At 50.7% G+C, this 22,668-nt stretch overlaps 1 protein-coding gene across 1 annotated transcript in view; it reads left to right on the plus strand.

Moving 5' to 3' along the window:
- Positions 1-12,795: 12,795 nt before the first annotated feature.
- The window catches only part of chst15b (carbohydrate sulfotransferase 15b), a 97,004-nt gene continuing 87,131 nt past the window's right edge, over positions 12,796-22,668 (plus strand). The window contains 1 exon segment of the mRNA XM_090218023.1: positions 12,796-13,327. The gene's annotated coding sequence lies outside the window, so the exon portion shown is untranslated.

The following is a 22,668-nucleotide window of genomic DNA, read 5'->3' on the forward strand; positions in this document are numbered from 1 at the left end:
CAGGACCCCCTAGGCCAGTCACCACCAGGACCCCCTAGGCCAGTCACCACCAGGACCCCCTAGGCCTGTCACCACCAGTTCCTAGGCCTGTCACCACCAGGACCCCCTAGGCCTGTAACCACCAGGACCCCTAGGCCAGTCACCACCAGGACTCCCTAGGCCTGTCACCTCCAGGACCCCCTGGGCCAGTCACCACCAGGACACCCTAGGCCAGTCACCACCAGGCCAGTCACAACCAGGACCCCCTAAGCTTGTCACCACCAGGCCAGTCACCACCAGGAACCCATGAGCCAGTCACCACCAGGACCTCTTAAGCCAGTCACCACCAGTTCCCCCTAGGCCAGTCACCATCCAGGTCATTTAGATCCAGGTCATTTAGATCCAGGTCATTTAGATCCTGGTCATTTAGATCCATGTCATTTAGATCCAGGTCATTTAGATCCAGGTCATTTAGATCCAGTTCATTTAGTAAAGGAAGGGAAGTTAGAGAGGAGGAGATGGAGAGATGGGGAGATGAGGAGATGGAGAGATGGAGAGATGGAGAGATGGAGAGATGAGGAGATGGAGTAATGGAGAAGATGGAGGAGAAGGAGGAGATGGAGTAATGGAGGAGATGGAGAGATGGAGGAGATGGAAAGATGGAGGAGATGGAAAGATGGAGGAGATGAAGAGATGGAGGCGATGGAGAGATGAGGAGATGGAGGAGATGGAGGAGATGGAGAGATGGAGGAGATGGAGAGATAGAGAGATGAGGAAATGGAGGAGATGGAGAGATTGAGGAGATGGAGATATTGAGGAGATGGAGGAGATCTAGAGATGGAGGAGATGGGGAGATGGAGAAGATGGAGAGATGAGGAGATGGAGAGATGGAGGAGATGGAGAGATTGAGGAGATGGAGAGATGGAGAGATGGAGGAGATGGAGGTGAGGAGATGGAGGAGGTGGAGAGATTGAGGAGATGGAGAGATGAGGAGGTGAGGAGATGGAGAGATGAGGAGGTGAGGAGATGGAGAGATGAGGAGATGAAGGAGATGGAGAGATGGGGAGATGGAGAGATGGGGAGATTGAGGAGATGGAGATATGGAGGAGATGGAAAGATGGGAGGAGATGGAGAGATTGAGGAGATGGAGATATGCAGAAATGGAGGAGATGGAGAGATGGAGATATGGAGGAGATGGAGAGATGGAGAGATGGAGAGATGGAGGAGATGGAGAGATGGAGAGATTGAGGAGATGGAGAGATGGGAGGAGATGGAGAGATTGAGGAGATGGAAAGATGGGAGGAGATGGAGAGATTGAGGAGATGGAGATATGCAGAAATGGAGGAGATGGAGAGATGGAGAAGATGGAGAAGATGATGAGATGAGTAGGGGACGAGAGAAAGAGGGGATGAGAGGAGGATAGTTGAAGAGAACAAGGAGGATAGCTGAAGGAGGAGGCTGTGATGCTCTGAGAAGTGAGCTCTTCATCTGAGGACATACAGTACAACACAGGGGCATGTTGATAGCCTGGTTAATGAGGACATACAGTACAACACAGGGGCATGTTGATAGCCTGGTTAATGAGGACATACAGTACAACACAGGGGCATGATGATAGCCTGGTTAATGAGGACATACAGTACAACACAGGGGCATGATGATAGCCTGGTTATGAGGGAACACACAGTACAACACAGGGGCATGTTGATAGCCTGGTTAATGAGGGAACATACAGTACAACACAGGGGCATGTTGATAGCCTGGTTAATGACATACAGTACAACACAGGTGCATGTCGATAGCCTGGTTAATGAGGACATACAGTACAACACAGGGGCATGTTGATAGCCTGGTTAATAATTACATACAGTACAACACAGGGGTATGTTGATAGCCTGGTTAATGAGGGGACATACAGTACACCACAGGGGCATGTTAATAGCCTGGTTATTAAACCTGACAGCACGGAGCAGTTCTAGGCTCCAGGCTAGCAGCATATGTGTGTCTGAGGATGTAGACTGCAGTTTCCATGCCTACCGGTGTGTGGAGGAGTGTCGTTGGGGTTATTGTCTCACCGACGACCTCTCTCATTCCCTATGTATGGAAGAATGTTTCATTTTGGCATGTTGCTCAAGGGGAAATACAGAAAACATGCCTCATCCCACAACATGAACACGTGATTAACCAGATGCTCAAGCATTCAAACGGGGGAATTTCCCCTAAACCACGATGACATGTCTGAGGATGTAGACTCGTTTCCATTGAGGCAGGTTTGTAGCGTACACAGAGTGTATAAGGTTGTTATCACTGATAATCAGTACAAACTTTGTCTCTATGTGTGTCAACAGCCCAGATGTCTCTGAGGAGTTTCCATCAGGGACAGACTGGTCTGGTACCAACAGAGTTTCCATCAGGGACAGACTGGTCTGGTACCAACAGAGTTTTCATCAGGGACGGACTGGTCTGGTACCAACAGAGTTTCCATTGGTGACGGACTGGTCTGGTACCAGCAGAGTTTCCATCGGGGACAGACTGGTCTGGTACCAGCAGAGTTTCCATTGGTGACGAACTGGTCTGGTACCAACAGAGTTTCCATCGGGGACAGACTGGTCTGGTACCAGCAGAGTTTCCATTGGTGACGAACTGGTCTGGTACCAGCAGAGTTTCTATTGGTGACGGACTGGTCTGGTACTATCAGAGTTTCCATTGGTGACAGACTGGCCTGGTACCAACAGAGTTTCCATCAGGGACAGACTGGTCTGGTACCTGCAGAGTTTCCATCTGGGACAGACTGGTCTGGTACCAGCAGAGTTTCCATTGGGGACAGACTAGTCTGGTACCAGCAGAGTTTCCATTGGTGACGAACTGGTCTGGTACCAGCAGAGTTTCCATCAGGGACAGACTGGTCTGGTACCAGCAGCGTTTCCATCAGGGACAGACTGGTCTGGTACCAGCAGAGTTTCCATTGGGGACAGACTGGTCTGGTACCAGCAGAGTTACCATCAGGGACAGACTGGTCTGGTACCAGCAGCGTTTCCATCAAGGACAGACTGGTCTGGTACCAGCAGAGTTTCCATTGGTGACAGACTGGTCTGGTACCATCAGAGTTTCAATCAGGACAGACTGGTCTGGTACCAGCAGAGTTTCCATCGGTGACAGACTGGTCTGGTACCAGCAGAGTTTCCATCAGGGACACGGACTGGTCTGGTACCAGCAGATATTCCATCAGGGACAGACTGGTCTGGTACCAGCAGAGATTGCATCGGTGACAGACTGGTCTGGTACGAGCAGAGTTTCCATCGGGGACAGACTGGTCAGGTACCAGCAGAGTTTCCAGAGTTTCCTAATTAAGACAGCCCTAACTGGGCTAAAGATGGCCAGTCCGCCCAGGAGCTCCTAGGCCTGTCACCAACAGGACCCCCTAGGCCTGTCACTACCAGGCCAGTCACAACCAGGACCCCCTAGGCCTGTCACCACCAGGCCAGTCACCACCAGGAACCCATGGGACTGTCACCACCAGGCCAGGCACCACCAGGACCCCAAAGGTCTGTCACCACCAGCACCCCCTAGGCCAGTCACCACCAGGACCCCCTAGGCCAGTCACCACCAGGACCCCCTAGGCCAGTCACAACCAGTTCCCCCTAGGCCAGTCACCACCAGTTCCCCCTAGGCCAGTCACAACCAGGACTCCCTAGATCTGTCACCAACAGGCCAGTCACCACCAGTTCCCCCTAGGCCTGTCACCACCAGGACCTCCTAGGCCAGTCACCACCAGGACCCCCTAGGCCAGTCACCACCAGGACCCCCTAGGCCAGTCACCACCAGTTTCCCCTAGGCCTGTCACCACCAGGACCTTTAGGCCAGTCACCACCAGGACCCCCTAGGCCAGTCACCACCAGGACCCCTTAGGCCAGTCACCACCAGGACCCCCTAGGCCAGTCAACACCAGGACCCCCTAGGCCTGTCACCACCAGGCCAGTCACCACCAGGACCCCCTAGGCTTGTCACCACCAGGCCAGTCACCACCAGGAACCCATGTGCCAGTCACCACCAGGACCCCTTAGGCCAGTCACCACCAGTTCCCCCTAGGCCAGTCACCACCAGTTCCCCCTAGGCCAGTCACCACCAGGAACCCCTGGGCCTGTCACCACCAGGCCAGGCACCACCAGGAACCCATGGGCCTGTCACCACCAGGCCAGTCACCAACAGGACCCCCTAGGCCTGTCACCACCAGTTCCCCCTAGGCCTGTCAACACCAGGACCTCCTAGGCCAGTCACCACCAGGACCCCCAAGGCCAGTCACCACCAGGACCCCCTAGGCCTGTCACCACCTGTTCCTAAGCCTGTCACCACCAGGACCCCCTAGGCCTGTAACCACCAGGACCCCTAAGCCAGTCACCACCAGGCCTGTCACCACCAGGACTCCCTAGGCCTGTCACCTCCAGGACCCCCTGGGCCAGTCACCACCAGGACACCCTAGGCCAGTCACCACCAGGCCAGTCACCACCAGGACCCCCTAGGCTTGTCACCACCAGGCCAGTCACCACCAGGAACCCATGGGCCAGTCACCACCAGGACCCCCTAGGCCAGTCACCACCAGTTCCCCCTAGGCCAGTCACCACCAGTTCCCCCTAGGCCAGTCACCACCAGGAACCCCTGGGCCTGTCACCACCAGGCCAGTCACCACCAGGAACCCATGGGCCTGTCACCACCAGGCCAGTCACCACCAGGACCCCCTAGGCCTGTCACCACCAGGCCAGTCACCACCAGGAACCCATGGGCCTGTCACCACCAGCACCCCCTAGGCCAGTCACCACCAGTTCCCCCTAGGCCTGTCACCACCAGGACCTCCTAGGCCAATCAACACCACGACCCCTTAGGCCTGTCACCACCAGTTCCTAGGCCTGTCACCACCAGGATCCCCTAGGCCTGTAACCACCAGGACCCCTAGGCCAGTCACCACCAGGCCTGTCACCACCAGGACCACCTAGGCCTGTCACCTCCAGGACCCCCTGGGCCAGTAACCACCCTGACACCCTAGGCCAGTCACCTCCAGGTACCCCTGGGCCAGTCACCACCAGGACCCCCTAGGCCAGTCACCACCAGGACCCGCTAGGCCTGTCAACACCAGGACCTCCTAGGCCTGTCACCACCAGGCCAGTCACCACCAGGACCCCCTAGGCCAGTCACCACCAGGCCAGTCACCACCAGGACCCCTAGGTCTGTCACCAAAAGGCCAGTCACCACCAGGAACCCATGGGCCAGTCACCACCAGGACCCCCTAGGCCAGTCACCACCAGTTCCCCCTAGGCCAGTCACCACCAGTTCCCCCTAGGCCAGTCACCACCAGTTCCCCCTAGGCCAGTCACCACCAGGAACCCCTGGGCCTGTCACCACCAGGCCAGTCACCACCAGGAACCCATGGGCCTGTCACCACCAGGCCAGTCACCACCAGGACCCCCTAGGCCTGTCACCACCAGGCCAGTCACCACCAGGAACCCATGGGCCTGTCACCACCAGCACCCCCTAGGCCAGTCACCACCAGTTCCCCCTAGGCCTGTCACCACCAGGACCTCCTAGGCCAGTCACCACCAGGACCCCTTAGGCCTGTCACCACCAGTTCCTAGGCCTGTCACCACCAGGACCCCCTAGGCCTGTAACCACCAGGACCCCTAGGCCAGTCACCACCAGGCCTGTCACCACCAGGACCACCTAGGCCTGTCACCTCCAGGACCCCCTGGGCCAGTAACCACCCTGACACCCTAGGCCAGTCACCACCAGGACCCCCTAGGCCAGTCACCACCAGGACCCCCTAGGCCTGTCAACACCAGGACCACCTAGGCCTGTCACCACCAAGCCAGTCACCTCCAGGTACCCCTGGGCCAGTCACCACCAGGACCCCCTAGGCCAGTCACCACCAGGACCCGCTAGGCCTGTCAACACCAGGACCTCCTAGGCCTGTCACCACCAGGCCAGTCACCACCAGGACCCCCTAGGCCAGTCACCACCAGGCCAGTCACCACCAGGACCCCTAGGTCTGTCACCAAAAGGCCAGTCACCACCAGGAACCCATGGCTTGTCACCACCAGGCCAGGCACCACCAGCACCCCCTAGGCCAGTCACCACCAGGACCACTAGGCCAGTCACTTCCAGGACCCCCTAGGCCAGTCACCACCAGTTCCCCCTAGGCCAGTCACCACCAGTTCCCCCTAGGCCAGTCACCACCAGTTCCCCCTAGGCCAGTTACCACCAGGACCCCCTAGGCCAGTCACCACCAGTTCCCCTAGGCCTGTCACCACCAGGACCCCCAAGGCCTGTCACCACCAGGCCAGTCACCACCAGGAACCCATGGGCCTGTCACCACCAGGCCAGTCACCACCAGGACTACCTAGGCCAGTCACCATCAGTTCCCCCTAGGCCAGTTACCACCAGGACCCCCTAGGCCAGTCACCACCAGTTCCCCTAGGCCAGGCACCACTAGGACCCCCAAGGCCAGTCACCACCAGGACCCCCTAGGCCAGTCACCACCAGGACCCCCTAGGCCAGTCACCACCAGGACCCCCTAGGCCTGTCACCACCAGGACCCCCTAGGCCAGTCACCACCAGGACCCCCTAGGCCTCTCACAACCAGGACCCCCTTGGCAAGTCACCACCAGGACCCCCTAGGCCTGTCAACACCAGGACCTCCTAGGCCTGTCACCACCAGGACCCCCTAGGCCTGTCACCACCAGGACCCCTAGGCCAGTCACCACCAGTTCCCCTAGGCCTGTCACCACCAGGACCCCCTAGGCCTGTCACCACCAGGACCTCCTAGGCCTGTCACCACCAGGACCACCTAGGCCAGTCACCACCAGGACCCCCTAGAACTGTCACCACCAGGACCCCCTAGGCCTGTCACCACCAGGCCAGTCACCACCAGGACCCCCTTGGCCTGTCACCACCAGGACCCCCTTGGCCTGTCACCACCAGGCCAGTCACCACCAGGAACCCATGGGCCTGTCACCACCAGGACCCACTAGGCCTCTCACAACCAGGACCCCCTTGGCCAGTCACCACCAGGACCCCCTAGGCCTGTCAACACCCGGACCTCCTAGGCCTGTCACCACCAGGACCCCCTAGGCCTGTCACCACCAGGACCCCTAGGCCAGTCACCACCAGTTCCCCTAGGCCTGTCACCACCAGGACCCCGTAGGCCTGTCACCACCAGGACCTCCTAGGCCTGTCACCACCAGTTCCCCCTAGGCCAGTCACCACCAGGACCCCCTAGGTCTGTCACCACCAGGCCAGTCACCACCAGGACTACCTAGGCCAGTCACCATCAGTTCCCCCTAGGCCAGTTACCACCAGGACCCCCTAGCCCAGTCACCACCAGGACCCCTAGGCCTGTCACCACCAGGACCCCCTAGGCCTGTCACCACCAGGCCAGTCACCACCAGGAACCCATGGGCCTGTCACCACCAGGACCCCCTAGGCCAGTCACCACCAGGACCCCCTAGGCCAGTCACCACCAGGACCCCCTAGGCCTGTCACCACCAGGCCAGTCACCACCAGGAACCCATGGGCCTGTCACCACCAGGACCCCCTAGGTCTGTCACCACCAGGCCAGTCAACACCAGGTCTACCTAGGCCAGTCACCATCAGTTCCCCCTAGGCCAGTCACCACCAGTTTCCCCTAGGCCTGTCACAACCAGGACCCCCTTGGCCAGTCACCACCAGGACCCCCTAGGCCTGTCAACACCAGGACCTCCTAGGCCTGTCACCACCAGGACCCCTAGGCCAGTCACCACCAGTTCCCCTAGGTCTTTCACCACCAGGACCCCCTAGGCCTGTCACCACCAGGCCAGTCACCACCAGGAACCCATGGGCCTGTCACCACCAGGCCAGGCACCACCAGGACCCCCAAGGTCTCTCACCACCAGGCCTGTCACAACCAGGACCCCCTTGGCCAGTCACCACCAGGACCCCCTAGGCCTGTCAACACCAGGACCTCCTAGGCCTGTCACCACCAGGACCCCTAGGCCAGTCACCACCAGTTCCCCCTAGGCCAGTCACCACCAGTTCCCCCTAGGCCTGTCACCACCAGGACCCCCTAGGCCTGTCAACACCAGGACCTCCTAGGCCTGTCACCACCAGGCCAGTCACCACCAGGACCCCCTAGGCCAGTCACCACCAGGACCCCCTAAGCCTGTCAACACCAGGACCCCCTAGGCCTGTCACCACCAGGCCAGGCACCACCAGGACCCCCAAGGTCTGTCACCACCAGGACCCCCAAGGTCTGTCACCACCAGCACCCCCTAGGCCAGTCACCACCAGGACCCCCTAGGCCAGTCACCACCAGGACCCCCTAGGCCAGTCACCACCAGGACCCCCTAGGCCTGTCACCACCAGGACCCCCTAGGCCAGTCACCACCAGGACCCCCTAGGCCTGTCACCACCAGGACCCCCTAGGCCTTTCACCACCAGGCCAGTCACCACCAGGACCCCCTAGGCCTGTCACCACCAGGACCCCCTAGGCCAGTCACCACCAGGACCCCCTAGGCCAGTCACCACCAGGACCCCCTAGGCCTGTCACCACCAGGACCCACTAGGCCAGTCACCGACCGGGACCCCCTAGGCCTGTCACCACCAGGACCCCCTAGGCCTTTCACCACCAGGCCAGTCACCACCAGGAACCCATGGGCCTGTCACCACCAGGACCCCCTAGGCCTCCCACAACCAGGACCCCCTTGGCCAGTCACCACCAGGACCCCCTAGGCCTCCCACAACCAGGACCCCCTAGGTCTGTCAACACCAGGACCCCCTAGGCCTGTCACCACCAGGACCTCCTAGGCCTGTCACCACCAGGCCAGTCACCACCAGGAACCCATGGGCCTGTCAACACCAGGACCGCCTAGGCCTGTCACCACCAGGCCAGTCACCACCAGGACCCCCTAGGCCAGTCACCACCAGGACCCCCTAGTCCAGTCACCACCAGGCCAGTCACCACCAGGAACCCCTAGGCCAGTCACCACCAGGACTCCCTAGTCCAGTCACCACCAGGCCAGTCACCACCAGGCCCCCCTAGGCCAGTCACCAACAGGACCCCCTAGGCTAGTCACCACCAGGCCAGTCACCACCAGGACCCCCTAGGCCAGTCACCACCAGGCCAGTCACCACCAGGACCCCCTAGGCCAGTCACCACCAGTTTATTGTATTGGACAATATACAACATATTTTGAGAAGGATCTGAAAGATACAATGTTATTGAGTAGATGTATTTATTGGTTTCCTTCAATTTTTACAAAACATGAAAATGCAATGAATTGAAGTAAAGTTGATTAAATAAACACAAATTATCTACAGTTTTTAAAGTTGTGTCATTAGATTTGGGGTAGGGTGGGGCCACAAATTATTGGGGAAATAAAATGAGGTCCCAAGATATTATGCAGGAAAAAAATGGGGCCACCTCTCTCTCTCTCTCTCTCTCTCTCTCTCTCTCTCTCTCTCTCTCTCTCTCTCTCTCTCTCTCTCTCTCTCTCTCTCTCTCTCTCTCTCTCTCTCTCTCTCTCTGTCTCTCTCTCCGTCTCTGTCTCTCTGTCTCTGTCTCTGTCTCTCTGTCTCTCTCTCGGTCTCTCTGTCTCTGTCTCTCTGTCTCTCTGTCTCTCTCTCTCTCTCTCTCTCTCTCTCAGTCCAGACACCACAGACATCAGGCTAGGCAGACAGCTAGACATCTATCTGGGTGAATCATTGCCTGTAGCCAAATGGTGGTCCTTCCTAGCCTGAGGACCAGACCAGATCACTATGAAAAAAAACTAGACCCATTACGTTTGTTATACGGAATGAAATGTGGGTAAAGTGCACACTAAGACTGCCTCCTAAATGACACCCTATTACCTATATAGGACACTACTTTAGACGAGGGCCCTATTCCCTATATAGTGCACTACTTTAGACCAAGGCCCTATTTCCTATATAGTACACTACTTTAGACCAAGGCCCTATTCCCTATATAGTGCAGTACTTTAGACCAGGGCCCTATTCCCTATATAGTACACTACTTTAGACCAGAGCCCTATTCCCTATATAGTGCACTACTTTAGACCAGAGCCCTATTCCCTATATAGTGCAGTACTTTAGACCAGGGCCCTATTCCCTATATAGTACACTACTTTAGACCAGGGCCCTATTCCCTATATAGTGCAGTACTTTAGACCAGGGCCCTATTCCCTATATAGTACACTACTTTAGACCAAGGCCCTATTCCCTATATAGTGCACTACTTTAGACCAGGGCCCTATTCCCTATATAGTGCACTACTATAGACCAGGGCCCTATTCCCTATATAGTGCACTACTTTAGACCAGGGCCCTATTCCCTATATAGTGCACTACTTTAGACCAGGGCCCTATTCCCTATATAGTGCACTACTTTAGACCAGGGCCCTATTCCCTATATAGTGCACTACTTTAGACCAGGGCCCATGTACTGTACCAAGATGAACCATGACAATAAATCATTGGAAAAAGGCATATTTTGAATATGTTGGTCGGTTTTATCTAATGAAACAGTTTCAATATTGTTTGCTATGGACACACAGTGTAAATGATGACCCTGTCGTGATATAATCCCATTGGTTCATTAGTGTTTACAATACTCCTTTATATTTAGCCTGTCGTGATATAACCCCATTTGTTGTCATATTAAATAAATACATTGTTCTTATCATATTAAACAGATCATTAGATTATTCATTTAACTCGCAGTTGATGACTTGTGTCTATTTGTGTGTGTGATTGTGTGTGTGTGTGTGTGTGTGTGTGTGTGTGTGTGTGTGTGTGTGTGTGTGTGTGTGTGTTCCTCTGGCTGAATGAGTGAGCCGTCATTCATAATGAAATGGACACCAGGGACTGTAATCCCACCCAGGCAGATCCATTGTGGTCAAACTGTGATTTATGTCTCAGACTGAGTAAGACGGTCTGGATGTCACTACCCTGAATCACCGGGGAGATTTTCTTTGCTGGAGATACGGTTCCTCTTTAAACAAGGTCTGCTCAGCGCTCAGCTCCACGCAGACAGACATGTTGACTGACTTTCTGCTCAGCGCTCAGCTCCACGCAGACAGACATGTTGACTGACTTTCTGCTCATCGTTCAGCTCCACGCAGACAGACATGTTGACTGACTTTCTGCTCAGCGCTCAGCTCCACGCAGACAGACATGTTGACTGACTTTCTGCTCAGGGCTCAGCTCCACGCAGACAGACATGTTGACTGACTTTCTGCTCAGCGCTCAGCTCCACGCAGACAGACATGTTGACTGACTTTCTGCTCAGGGCTCAGCTCCACGCAGACAGACATGTTGACTGACTTTCTGCTCAGCGCTCAGCTCCACGCAGACAGACATGTTGACTGACTTTCTGCTCAGCGCTCAGCTCCACGCAGACAGACATGTTGACTGACTTTCTGCTCAGCGCTCAGCTCCACGCAGATAGACATGTTGACTGACTTTCTGCTCAGCGCTCAGCTCCACGCAGACAGACATGTTGACTGACTTTCTGCTCAGCGCTCAGCTCCACGCAGACAGACATGTTGACTGACTTTCTGCTCATCGTTCAGCTCCACGCAGACAGACATGTTGACTGACTTTCTGCTCAGCGCTCAGCTCCACGCAGATAGACATGTTGACTGACTTTCTGCTCAGCGCTCAGCTCCACGCAGACAGACATGTTGACTGACTTTCTACTCAGGGCTCACTTCCACGCAGACAGACATGATGACTGACTTTCTGCTCATCGCTCAGCTCCACGCAGACAGACATGTTGACTGACTTTGGACTCTATCCACTCTGGTGAGGTAGCCTTGGTCCCAGATCAGTTTGGGCTCTATCCACTCTGGTGATGTAGCCTTGGTCCCAGATCAGTGTGGCTCTATCCACTCTGGTGAGGTAGCCTTGGTCCCAGATCAGTGTGGTCTCTATCCACTCTGGTGAGGTAGCCTGGTACCAGATCAGTGTGGGCTCTATACACTCTGGTGAGGTAGCTTTGGTCCCAGATCAGTGTGGGCTCTATCCACTCTGGTGAGGTAGCCTTAGTCCCAGATCAGTGTGGGCTCTATCCACTCTGGTGAGGTAGCCTTGGTCCCAGATCAGTGTGGGCTCTATCCACTCTGGTGAGGTATCCATTGCTGTCATTGGCATGACATGATAATTCCATAAAGAGTTGGCATGAGAGCACAAACAGATTGGCAACCAGGCTACTGCTACCTGCTACCAACGCTCCATCCGTGGTACCCCTGTCTCTACACAGCAGGCTACTGCTACCTGCTACCAACGCTCCATCCGTGGTACCCCTGTCTCTACACAGCAGGCTACTGCTACCTGCTACCAACGCTCCATCCGTGGTACCCCTGTCTCTACACAGCAGGCTACTGCTACCTGCTACCAACTCTCCATCCGTGGTACCCCTGTCTCTACACAGCAGGCTACTGCTACCTGCTACCAACGCTCCATCCGTGGTACCCCTGTCTCTACACAGCAGGCTACTGCTACCTGCTACCAACGCTCCATCCGTGGTACCCCTGTCTCTACACAGCAGGTTACTGCTACCAACGCTCCATCCGTGGTACCTCTGTCTCTACACAGCAGGCTACTGCTACCAACGCTCCATCCGTGGTACCCCTGTCTCTACACAGCAGGCAGAAGCCGAAGCCTTTTAAAAACATCATATACACCGCAGGTTTTAAATTTCCTGCATGCAAGAAAGTTCCTCCCGTATCAGGGTGATCAAATTAAGATCCTGCATCTGTATAGTCATCACAAATTTAATAAGCATGGAGTTCTCAAACCGTCAAGCCTTCAAAAAGCTCATGTTGAATGTTAGTCTACAAAATGAATTGCTGTTAATAATCTATACTGATCAAATTGTTTTAAGAAATGAATATATTTCAACGGACTCCTGATGCCAGAAGCAAGCGAGCAGCTGTTCATTTCTGTTTCCCCTCACCCCCTCCTCTCCTGGTGCCCTTCCCCAGGAACACCCCCCCCCCCCCCACCTCTCCCGTCTAGCGAGGCAACAACTTGGAAAATCACTGCGAGAGAAGAGAGAGCCCCTCTATGATTCGGAAAGGTCGTTCACTCCGATCCAGCCCGGAAGAGAAGACACTGCACGCGTTGTCACAACACAAAAGACGCACATATTCGAAAGAAGGTCACTGAAGTTCTAGCCATGGCGTGGACTGTCAAAAGATGAACATGAAATCAGAAGGACTATTGAATATCAGTTGTTGTCGAAACCGATATGGAATTATATCCGCGGATCGCTAGAACACTCGCCGACTCGTGTTGAAAGCTGCCGACTTCAAGAGGACTTCATGGTATGTTACATTTCAACCTTATCCTATGTCATCATGTTTTTGGTTCTTGTATATTTATGTTTTATTCAGTCGGGTTAGAAAGGCAGAGGATGGTGAATCAGGCTACCTCCTACATGTGGGTTGCTGGAAGTTAAATGTCCTTTGTTTGAAAACATGATAACCTATAGCCTTCAATATGATGAATATAGTCTATTTTTGGACCCACTATTAAAATAAAATATTTTTTTTGCACCGAAATATTTATTAGAACGTGTGTGCTGTTACCGGTCATTCATTAAAACCGAAGCCCGGTCAGAATAACGGACCCGTTTCAGCGAAGCGGTGCCTGGGGCTGTTCGTGCTGGATGAATGAGTTACTATGCCTCTTTGCGAACTCAAGAGTTGTCTGGTTTAGTTTTCTCAGAATTCCACCGACCGCCGGTATACAGAAACGCTCTCGGCTAGAGAAGTGATCCGGTTTATCACGTGGCCGTTCTATGGCAGTTTTGTGTATGATTTGACATTCTACGCGCATCATCGCAGCCGCGGTTCTCGTAGACGTCGGGAGAATCATCTTTATCTCTACCCGCACTTGTGTCCTCAATTTAACGTTTTTCTTGTTGTTGTTGTTTATTGTCGGTGTTCTGACATCTCAACATTAGTTTGACACAGTAGCCTTGTTTTTGCTCCATCCCTCGCTGTTAGACAGGGAAAGCATTGTTTATCATTCAACAAAGCTAAAAACAAAAATGATTTCTACATGACAAGAGCTGGCCAATAGGAACCAGGTCAGGCTGCTGAACGTTCTCCTCTCGTTCTCCTTACCTGAAGCAATACATGGAGTCCTTCACGCACATTGCATTACAGCCCATTGCTAACAGCCCATTATGGGGTCATTAATTAGTCATTCACATGACGCAAAGGATATTGATTATTCGATATCTAGGAGGGGGTTGCAGTTGGTATTCTCTTTGATGTTTCCCAGTCATGTTTTCAGCCCATCCCATCCTCTTTGTTGATTAGCTATGCCTGCCTCTAGATGACTAGATGGGCAGTGACGGGATTGGTGGAGCGTGGAAGGGGTTTAGCCTCAGAAATACATATTTTGGATCAGTTGTACTTGGTTTTAACACTCATGTGTTTGTGGGGAAATCTGGTCCTAGATCTGGGTACTTGTTTTTAAGTGTGTGACAGCTCTGTCTACTTGATATGATCTGCCTGACAGCTCTGTCTAATATATCTGATCTGATAACTCTGTCTAATATATCTGATCTGCCTGACAACTCTGTCTAATATATCTGATCTGACAACTCTGTCTAATATATCTGATCTGTCTAATATATCTGATCTGACAACTCTGTCTAATATATCTGATCTGACAACTCTGTCTAATATATCTGATCTGTCTAATATATCTGATCTGTTTAATATATCTGATCTGACAGCTCTGTCTAATATATCTGATCTGTCTACTAGACCTGAGCCGGCACTGTTCCTAGGCCGTCATTGAAAATAAGAATTTGTTCTTAACTGACTTGCCTGGTTAAATAAATCTGCCTACTATAGAATGGTGCCTGCTACCACATGTTATGAATAGGAACAGCTCTAAATGAATGGTGCCTGATGTTATGAATAGGAACAGCTCTAAATGAATGGTGCCTGCTACCACATGTTATGATTAGGAACAGCTCTAAATGAAGGGGGCCTGATGTTATGAATAGGAACAGCTCTAAATGAAGGGTGCCTGCTACCACATGTTATGAATAGGAACAGCTCTAAATGAATGGTGCCTGCTACCACATGTTATGAATAGGAACAGCTCTAAATGAATGGTGCCTGCTACCACATGTTATGAATAGGAACAGCTCTAAATGAAGGGGGCCTGATGTTATGAATAGGAACAGCTCTAAATGAATGGTGCCTGCTACCACATGTTATGATTAGGAACAGCTCTAAATGAATGGTGCCTGCTACCACATGTTATGATTAGGAACAGCTCTAAATGAAGGGTGCCTGCTACCACATGTTATGAATAGGAACAGCTCTAAATGAATGGTGCCTGCTACCACATGTTATGATTAGGAACAGCTCTAAATGAATGGTGCCTGCTACCACATGTTATGAATAGGAACAGCTCTAAATGAATGGTGCCTGCTACCACATGTTATGATTAGGAACAGCTCTAAATGAAGGGTGCCTGCTACCACATGTTATGAATAGGAACAGCTCTAAATGAATGGTGCCTGCTACCACATGTTATGATTAGGAACAGCTCTAAATGAATGGTGCCTGCTGCCACATGTTATGATTAGGAACGGCTCTAAATGAATGGTGCCTGCTACCACATGTTATGATTAGGAACAGCTCTAAATGAATGGTGCCTGCTGCCACATGTTATGATTAGGAACAGCTCTAAATGAATGGTGCCTGCTACCACATGTTATGATTAGGAACAGCTCTAAATGAATGGTGCCTGCTACCACATGTTATGAATAGGAACAGCTCTAAATGAAGGGTGCCTGCTACCACATGTTATGATTAGGAACAGTTCTAAATGAAGGGTTCCTGCTACCACATGTTATGATTAGGAACAGCTCTAAATGAAGGGTGCCTGCTACCACATGGTATGAATAGGATCAGCTCTAAATGAATGTTGCCTGATGTTATGAATAGGAACAGCTCTAAATGAATGGTGCCTGCTACCACATGGTATGATTAGGAACAGCTCTAAATGAATGGTGCCAGTTGTTGCTGAAGAAGATTTGGGTAATGATGATCCAGACATGTATCTACAGGAGGAACGGTCCCTTCTCAGGGATCTTCTCAGAGATCTTCTCAGGGATCTTCTCAGGGATCTTCTCAGGGATCTTCTCAGAGATCTTCTCAGGGATCTTCTCAGGGATCTTCTCAGAGATCTTCTCAGGGATCTTCTCAGGCTCAGTTTATCTGTTGTACGTTCTGATTGTGACTTTATAACTAGCTGGCTTCATCCTCTGCTTGTTAATGCAACCTCAAATAAGGCACTCATATTAAAAAAAAGGTTTCTTCAGCTGTCCCCATAGGATAAACCTTTTTGGTTCCAGGTAGAACTCTTTTTGGTTCCAGGTAGAACCCTTTTTGGTTCAAGGTAGAACCCTTTTTGGTTCTAGGTAGAACCCTTTTTGGTTCCAGGTAGAACCCTTTTTGGTTCCAGGTAGAACTCTTTTGGATTCCACGTAGAACCCTCTGTGGAAAGGGTTTTAAACGGACCCCAAAAGGGTTCTACCTTGAACCAAAAAGGGTTCTACCTAGAACCAAAAAGGGTTCTACCTTGAACCAAAAAGGGTTCTACCTGGAACCAAAAAGAGTTCTACCTGGAACCAAAAAGGGTTCTACCTTGAACCAAAAAGGGTTCTACCTTGAACCAAAAAGGGTTCTACCTGGAACCAAAAAGAGTTCTACCTTGAACCAAAAAGGGTTCTACCTAGAACCAAAAAGGGTTCTACCTTGAACCAAAAAGGGTTCTACCTAGAACCAAAAAGGGTTCCTCTATGGGGAGCCATAAAGGAGAGACAGGGTTCTGCTCTGGGGACAGCTGAAGAACCCCTTTCAGTTCTAGATATCACCTTTTCTTGGAAGAGTGTAGGTGTTGAACATTTAGCTATCGGATGAGAGGAAGGATCAGAGGACCTCGTGACATGGATGAGATCTGACAACACAGACACATCAATGTCTTGACTGAAGCAGACTGGAAATACATGTTCAGGAGATGGAGAGAGTAGGAGAGAGAGGTGAGAGAGGGAGAGAGAGAGAGAGGGAGAGGGTGAGAGAGAGAGAGAGAGAGAGGGGGGAGAGACAGGGGGAGAGACAGAGAGAGGGAGGGAGAGAGAGAGAGAGGGAGAGAGAGAGGGGGAGAGAGAGAGAGAGGGGGATGAGGGGGAGAGAGGGAGAGACAGGGAGAGAGAGTGAGGGAGACGGGGGGAGAAAGAGGGAGAGGGAGAGAGGGAGAGTGGGGGGAGAGAGAGGGGGAGACAGGGAGAGAGAGAGGGAGATGGGGGGAGAAAGAGAGAGAGAGGGGAAAGAGGGGGACATAGAGAGAGAGAGGAAGAGACCTAGAGAGGGGGAAGGAGAGGGAGAGAGAGAGAGAGAAGGAGAGGGGAGAAAATGGAGAAGATAGAGAGGGAGGTGCAACATATATAGCTGTCTTGTTCTTGCATATTTTTTAGTTCCATATGGTCTTAATGCAGACATCCTCATCAGGTACAGATGGTCTGTATGCAGACACCCTAGTCAGGTACAGATGGTCTGTATGCAGACACCCTAGTCAGGTACAGATGGTCTGTATGCAGACACCCTAGTCAGGTACAGATGGTCTGTATGCAGACACCCTAGTCAGGTACAGATGGTCTGTATGCAGACACCCTAGTCAGGTACAGATGGTCTGTATGCAGACACCCTAGTCAGGTACAGATGCTCTGTATGCAGACACCCTAGTCAGGTACAGATGGTCTGTATGCAGACACCCTAGTCAGGTACAGATGGTCTGTATGCAGACACCCTAGTCAGGTACAGATGATCTGTATGCAGACACCCTAGTCAGGTACAGATGATCTGTATGCAGACACCCTAGTCAGGTACAGATGGTCTTTATGCAGACACCCTAGTCAGGTACAGATGATCTGTATGCAGACACCCTAGTCAGGTACAGATGGTCTGTATGCAGACACCCTAGTCAGGTACAGATGGTCTGTATGCAGACACCCTAGTCAGGTACAGATGGTCTGTATGCAGACACCCTAGTCAGGTACAGATGCTCTGTATGCAGACACCCTAGTCAGGTACAGATGGTCTGTATGCAGACACCCTAGTCAGGTACAGATGATCTGTATGCAGACACCCTAGTCAGGTACAGATGATCTGTATGCAGACACCCTAGTCAGGTACAGATGATCTGTATGCAGACACCCTAGTCAGGTACAGATGGTCTTTATGCAGACACCCTAGTCAGGTACAGATGATCTGTATGCAGACACCCTAGTCAGGTACAGATGATCTGTATGCAGACACCCTAGTCAGGTACAGATGGTCTGTATGCAGACACCCTAGTCAGGTACAGATGATCTGTATGCAGACACCCTAGTCAGGTACAGATGGTCTGTATGCAGACACCCTAGTCAGGTACAGATGGTCTGTATGCAGACACCCTAGTCAGGTACAGATGGTCTGTATGCAGTCACCCTAGTCAGGTACAGATGGTCTGTATGCAGACACCCTCATCAGGTACAGATGGTCTGTATGCAGACACCCTCATCAGGTACAGATGGTCTGTATGCAGACACCCTAGTCAGGTACAGCTGGTCTGTATGCAGACACCCCAGTCAGGTACAGATGGTCTGTATGCAGACACCCTAGTCAGGTACAGATGATCTGTATGCAGACACCCTAGTCAGGTACAGATGGTCTTTATGCAGACACCCTAGTCAGGTACAGATGATCTGTATGCAGACACCCTAGTCAGGTACAGATGATCTGTATGCAGACACCCTAGTCAGGTACAGATGGTCTGTATGCAGACACCCTAGTCAGGTACAGATGATCTGTATGCAGACACCCTAGTCAGGTACAGATGGTCTGTATGCAGACACCCTAGTCAGGTACAGATGGTCTGTATGCAGACACCCTCATCAGGTACAGATGGTCTGTATGCAGACACCCTCATCAGGTACAGATGGTCTGTATGCAGACACCCTAGTCAGGTACAGCTGGTCTGTATGCAGACACCCCAGTCAGGTACAGATGGTCTGTATGCAGACACCCTAGTCAGGTACAGATGGTCTGTATGCAGACACCCTAGTCAGGTACAGAATGTCTGTATGTAGACACCCCAGTCAGGTACAGATGGTCTGTATGCAGACACCCTAGTCAGGTACAGATGGTCTGTATGCAGACACCCTAGTCAGGTACAGAATGTCTGTATGTAGACACCCTAGTCAGGTACAGATGGTCTGTATGCAGACACCCTAGTCAGGTACAGATGGTCTGTATGCAGACACCCTAGTCAGGTACAGATGGTCTGTATGCAGACACCCTAGTCAGGTACAGATGGTCTGTATGCAGACACCCTAGTCAGGTACAGATGGTCTGTATGCAGACACCCTAGTCAGGTACAGATGGTCTGTATGCAGACACCCTAGTCAGGTACAGATGGTCTGTATGCACGTGGCTTGTTGAGTACTAGACGTTCCCCTCTATTCAACTCTCCAGGTCGTATGCACGGGGCTTGTTGAGTACTAGACGTTCCCCTGTATTCAACTCTCCAGGTCGTATGCACGGGGCTTGTTGAGTACTAGACGTTCCCCTCTATTCACCTCTCCAGGTCGTATGCACGGGGCTTGTTGAGTAGTAGACGTTCCCCTCTATTCAACTCTCCAGGTCGTATGCACGCGGCTTGTTGAGTAGTAGACGTTCCCCTGTATTCACCTCTCCAGGTCGTATGCACGGGGCTTGTTGAGTACTAGACGTTCCCCTGTATTCACCTCTCCAGGTCGTATGCACGCGGCTTGTTGAGTACTAGACGTTCCCCGGTATTCAACTCTCCAGGTCGTATGCACATGGCTTGTTGAGTACTAGACGTTCCCCTGTATTCAACTCTCCAGGTCGTATGCACATGGCTTGTTGAGTACTAGACGTTCCCCTCTATTCACCTCTCCAGGTCGTATGCACGTGGCTTGTTGAGTACTAGACGTTCCCCTGTATTCAACTCTCCAGGTCGTATGCACGGGGCTTGTTGAGTACTAGACGTTCCCCGGTATTCACCTCTCCAGGTCGTATGCACGGGGCTTGTTGAGTACTAGACGTTCCCCTGTATTCAACTCTCCAGGTCGTATGCACATGGCTTGTTGAGTACTAGACGTTCCCCGGTATTCACCTCTCCAGGTCGTATGCACAGGGCTTGTTGAGTACTAGAAGTACCTCTCTATTCACCTCTCCAGCTGTCTGCGTACCAGTGAGAACAGGGATGACACGGCCGGCGAGGAAAGGAGACGAGGAAAGGAAAGGAGGCGTGGGTGTGGTAATTTTTACTGGGTTGTTCTCTTTGTTTAAGTTCATCTTTATACAGTGACGACTGATTAGAATGAGTTTCAAGGAATCTCCTGCTTCTGTGCTTTAAAGCCTTCTGTCTGTCTGTATATTCTGATGTTACCTGCTGTGATAACAGCTCTACAGTGTTAATAATGAGACAGTATATTCTGATGTTACCTGCTGTGATAACAGCTCTACAGTGTTAATAATGAGACAGTATATTCTGATGTTACCTGCTGTGATAACAGCTCTACAGTGTTAATAATGAGACAGTATATTCTGATATTACCTGCTGTGATAACAGCTCTACAGTGTTAATAATGAGACAGTATATTCTGATGTTACCTGCTGTGATAACAGCTCTACAGTGTTAATAATGAGACAGTATATTCTGATGTTACCTGCTGTGATAACAGCTCTACAGTGTTAATAATGAGACAGTATATTCTGATATTACCTGCTGTGATAACAGCTCTACAGTGTTAATAATGAGACAGTATATTCTGATGTTACCTGCTGTGATAACAGCTCTACAGTGTTAATAATGAATGAGACAATATATTCTGTTATCTGCTGTGATAACAGCTCTACAGTATTAATAATGAGACAGTATATTCTGTTACCTGCTGTGATAACAGGTCTACAGTGTTAATAATGAGACAGTATATTCTGTTACCTGCTGTGATAACAGCTCTACAGTGTTAATAATGAGACAGTATATTCTGATGTTACCTGCTGTGATAACAGCTCTACAGTATTAATAATGAGACAGTATATTCTGATGTTACCTGCTGTGATAACAGCTCTACAGTGTTAATAATGAGACAGTATATTCTGTTACCTGCTGTGATAACAGCTCTACAGTGTTAATAATGAGACAGTATATTCTGTTACCTGCTGTGATAACAGCTCTACAGTGTTAATAATGAGACAGTATATTCTGATGTTACCTGCTGTGATAACAGCTCTACAGTGTTAATAATGAGACAGTATATTCTGATGTTACCTGCTGTGATAACAGCTCTACAGTATTAATAATGAGACAGTATATTCTGTTACCTGCTGTGATAACAGCTCTACAGTGTTAATAATGAGACAGTATATTCTGATGTTACCTGCTGTGATAACAGCTCTACAGTGTTAATAATGAGACAGTATATTCTGATGTTCCCTGCTGTGATAACAGCTCTACAGTATTAATAATGAGACAGTATATTCTGTTACCTGCTGTGATAACAGCTCTACAGTGTTAATAATGAGACAGTATATTCTGATGTTACCTGCTGTGATAACAGGTCTACAGTGTTAATAATGAGACAGTATATTCTGATGTTACCTGCTGTGATAACAGCTCTACAGTGTTAATAATGAGACAGTATATTCTGTTACCTGCTGTGATAACAGCTCTACAGTGTTAATAATGAGACAGTATATTCTGTTACCTGCTGTGATAACAGCTCTACAGTATTAATAATGAGACAGTATATTCTGTTACTTGCTGTGATAACAGCTCTACAGTGTTAATAATGAGACAGTATATTCTGATGTTACCTGCTGTGATAACAGCTCTACAGTATTAATAATGAGACAGTATATTCTGATGTTACCTGCTGTGATAACAGCTCTACAGTATTAATAATGAGACAGTATATTCTGTTACTTGCTGTGATAACAGCTCTACAGTGTTAATAATGAGACAGTATATTCTGATGTTACCTGCTGTGATAACAGCTCTACAGTATTAATAATGAGACAGTATATTCTGATGTTACCTGCTGTGATAACAGCTCTACAGTATTAATAATGAGACAGTATATTCTGATGTTACCTGCTGTGATAACAGCTCTACAGTGTTAATAATGAGACAGTATATTCTGTTACCTGCTGTGATAACAGCTCTACAGTATTAATAATGAGACAGTATATTCTGATGTTACCTGCTGTGATAACAGCTCTACAGTGTTAATAATGAGACAGTATATTCTGATGTTACCTGCTGTGATAACAGCTCTACAGTATTAATAATGAGACAGTATATTCTGATGTTACCTGCTGTGATAACAGCTCTACAGTGTTAATAATAATAATAATAATAACGATATATATGGGCTTCTGGCACTATGTTACACATGTACCTTTAATGAGATAATCCATGATATAATTGCAGACAATTGTCTTATACACATTATCAGACGTCTGCTTGTGAAACAGCGGTTTCGTAGTCATCTACCACAGCAGTAAGAAAACCTCAGTCTGTCAACAGAAGAAGACTGGCCCATTGAATTAATATCATTATAAGT

This window comes from Oncorhynchus mykiss, chromosome 23, assembly GCF_057628025.1.
Source record: "Oncorhynchus mykiss isolate SJ-2025 chromosome 23, ASM5762802v1, whole genome shotgun sequence".
Taxonomy (NCBI): Eukaryota; Metazoa; Chordata; class Actinopteri; order Salmoniformes; family Salmonidae; genus Oncorhynchus; species Oncorhynchus mykiss.